At 39.9% G+C, this 3,932-nt stretch overlaps 1 protein-coding gene and 1 pseudogene across 1 annotated transcript in view; one reads left to right on the plus strand and one right to left on the minus strand.

Moving 5' to 3' along the window:
- Positions 1–3,932, minus strand: part of PPP6R2 (protein phosphatase 6, regulatory subunit 2) — a 56,848-nt gene that overhangs the window by 45,135 nt on the left and 7,781 nt on the right. The window lies entirely within an intron of this gene.
- On the plus strand, positions 2,262–2,699 carry LOC102869578 (annotated as a pseudogene).

A 3,932-nucleotide genomic window follows, 5' to 3' on the forward strand; every position in this document is an offset into this window, starting at 1 on the left:
GGGTTCCAGTTTTTCCACAACCTCGCCAGCATTTGTTGTTTGCTGCTCTGTTAAATTTTACTATTCTTACTGCAGTGAGATGATATCTCATAGTTGTTTTGATTCAGATCTTTCGTTAAGAGGGTTGCTAGGTGTTGTGCTTAACTCAACAGCACCTAAGAACAGCCAGTGTTCCTTTGCTCTGTTCACACAACTGCCTCTTGCTCTAAGTATAGGTTTCATATGTGAACAATTAAGTGCTCTGGTATTCCCATTCTTCTCAATATTAAACATAACTTGGCTAATAAGACCAACCTTCCAGATCCCAAATGCTTTAAGTAAGAGGCTCCCAGCCCCCAACCATTAATGACCAGGTTTCATATGAACACAATTAAATATTCTGGGATCTCCATTCTTTTCAGCACTAACCATAATTTATTCTAATCCACAGAGCTGGATGCCTTTGTGTATCAATAAAACACAAATAGACATTTTTCTGATATTCCCTGTTTTCAGCCAGGATCCATCTGACAGCAGAACTGAACATCCTCGTGCCATGGCCTCATCTGAACCTTGCTTGAACTTCTGGAAGTTCTGTCAATGTACTTGTTCTAGCCATTTTTAGATAATCTTTGGCAGTGTTCTGCTTGTGTGTGATATTAATAAAAACTGTTTGATAATTTCCATATTCTGTTGGATCACCTTTCTTGGGAATGGGAACAAATATGGATCTCTTCCAGTCACTTGGTCAGGTAGCTATCCTCCAAATTTCCTGGCATAGACTAGTAAGTATGTCCAGGGCTGAATCTGTTAGGTGATACATGTCAATTAGTATTCCATCAACTCCTGGGGCATTATTTTTTGCCAAGGCCTTCAATACAGCTTGAACTTCTTCCTTTATCACCATTGGTTATGAGATAATATGCTACTTCCTGAAATATTTCAGTGTTGACTATCATTTTCATACAGTGACCCCGTGTACTACTTCAATCTTCTTTGTATGCTTCCTGGATTATTCAAGACTTTGCCCATAGCATTTTTCAGTATTGCAACTTGACTCTGTTTTTAAGTTCTTCCGAGTATATGTGCCATGTATGGAATTTCTAGGCTGTACAATAGTTTTACTTAAAAAGATTACCATACAACCCAGAAATCCCATACTTTGGTATATACACTTGGAAGAAAGCAAAACAGGAGTCAGACAGACAAGTGCATATCAATGGGCAATGCCAGCTGCAAAAGGTTACACGTTCTATGATTCCACGGATGTAATCTTTCTAAAATCACTTGCTTTTTAGGCATCAAGAATGAAGGATGGGTGGATGTAGCTATGAAAGGTCTGCACAAGGGACTCCTGTGGTGATAAAACTATTATGTATGTCAAATGTCCAGGGTGTGAAATGTCATGGTGGATACTGGCACTCACACAGGTGATGACACTCTATAAACATGAACGCATGTAAGTGAACAGAAAACTGACAAGTCAGATAACACACACACACATCCAAGTGAACAGAAAGGCAACAAGTAAGTTAACACATACATATATAAAAGTGTACAGAAAGTCAGGTAACACACACGACTATACAGAAAGCTCAAAAAATACGAGTGCACAAACATGTCTAGAAAGCTCAAAGCACACGTGCACACACATGTACAGTAAACAGAAAGACAGCATACGTGCACACATCTACAGACAGCAGAAAGACTGGAAATCATATGCATATGAACAAATGTATATAGAAAGCCAGAAGGTTCGAAAACACACATGGGCAGTGTGTACAGAAAGCTCAAAGTTCAGAAAATACACATGTGCACACATGTGTATGGAAAGCAGAAAGATCAGAAAGCACACATGTACACATGTGTTTCGAAAACTGGAAGGTCATAAAACGCATGTGTACACATGTACATATAACTGAAATCTCAGAAAACCCATGTGCACACCATGTACAGAGAGCTAAGATACTGGAAAAGACACATGCAGACACATTGTACAGAGAAACGAGAGACTGGAATAAATACCTTGGTTGTGATTTTCTATGAACATTTTGTCACTACTACTGTATTTTGTAGAAAACTGGGCAATGTGTAAAGGGAATTTCTTAGAATGATTCCTAATACAACATGAAAACTAAAATTGGTTCAATAGAAATTTCTATTTAAATGGTAAGCTCTAGTCTTGGGCTGTTAAATTCCTAATAAAAAATTCTATTAAGCCCACTACTTCAACCTCTGCCATTGCTGCCACCAGATAAAGGACAAAGCAAGAGAGGTGGCCCATGCCACCTGTCACTCAATTCCTTCAGTGTGCCTCCCCAAAAAGTTGTTTGTCTCACCAGCTCGCCTGCACCCCCACTCTGATCAGAGCTAGATCCAGGGTTGCATACAAACCAATTACTGCACCAGCATTATCTCAACCTGAAGCTAGGACTGGGCTCAGCAGTGTTTAGTGGGGCTCAGAACGCTAAGTCTCTGCTAATTCAAAGGGAGTTTCAAACCAGTGCAATGAGCAGAGACACTGATACTGCTGCCAAATGTCTTGGTGCAGGAGCTGCAGTAGCAGGAATGGCTGGTTGGCAAGCCTCATCACTGGCCATGCTGGAACCCCCTCACTGAAGCAGCACTTGTTCTCAAACCTTGTCCTGGGATCTGCCGTGTCTGAAGCAATGGGTGTCTTTTGTTAGATGGCTGCTTTGTTGATTTTGTTTGCTATGTAACAGAAATAACTACTAGAAACATTGGCATTCATATTAATTATGAAATGGGTATAATTCTGTTATCTTACTGTGACTCCAGAAACTGTAGTGTTGGTATCACGGAAATGTACATTTTTTCCAAAGTCATTTCACTAAAGGTAAAAAAAAAAATCTATTAAAAATATTTTCAGCAGAATGACATGAAATATGAAAAACTTAAGAATAAATAAAATTAAAGCTATAAAAGATGACTATAGGAATAGGTAACAATATGGAGAGAAATGAAAGATAAGGAGCCCTGGTATTGCAGCAGGGGGTAATGGAAAGATCAGCAGTTCAAACCCACCAGCATCCCCCAAGGAGAAAAATAAGGCCGTCCCCTCCTACTACGCCTCAGAACCCTGACGGAGGGTCATCCTGAGTCGGAACTGACTCAAATGGACGTGGTTGGAGTATATGAATGAACATACTATTTTCATGGATTATTAGTTATGTGACTGCAGAGATGTCATTTATACCCAACTGACCTCCAGCTGGCAAAGGCTCACTCCTAGGCTTTCAGTCACATCTGCTCACTTCCACTGTTGTAATATGGAAACCACAGGCAGCATGTAACCGTGGCTATAGCTGTGTTCTCTAGGATTTCATTTACAGGCTGACTTTACCTTCTGCCAGAGTCTGACCATCCAGATGTAGTCAATGTAAGCCTAATCAAAATATCAGCAGGTTTTCATTGCAGAAACGGAAAGCTCATTTATACAGAAATACAAAGAGAACAGAATCAAAACAACTGTGAAGGAAACAAAGTGACAGGCATGACTTTTTCCGATATCAGGGCTTGGTATATGCTGCTGTGATTAAGACAGCATTGTACTAGGGATCTCTGGTGGCCTAGTGGCAAGAAGCTGCACTACAAGAGGCATATGGTTTGAATCCATCAGATGCTTTACTGGAAAAGAAAGGGTAATCTCCTGTACCTGTCAGATCCGATTTGACAGTATGTATACACACACACACACACACACACACACACACACACACACACTAATAAAAGACATTATTCTGAGTGAAATATCTCAGTCACAAAAGGACAAATACTATATGGTGCCACTGTTGTAGAATGAGGCTGACATCAGGGTGTGGGTCAGACTGAGAAAAACTGGATAAATTATGTTTACTGCATTGAAACCAATGAGGGAGAGAATAGTTTAAAAGTAATATATTTTAGGGCATTATGATTATTGTAAGAGTCCG

This window comes from Elephantulus edwardii, unplaced genomic scaffold (assembly GCF_000299155.1).
Source record: "Elephantulus edwardii isolate Elephantulus edwardi_28Jun2011 unplaced genomic scaffold, EleEdw1.0 scaffold00064, whole genome shotgun sequence".
Classification (NCBI taxonomy): Eukaryota; Metazoa; Chordata; class Mammalia; order Macroscelidea; family Macroscelididae; genus Elephantulus; species Elephantulus edwardii.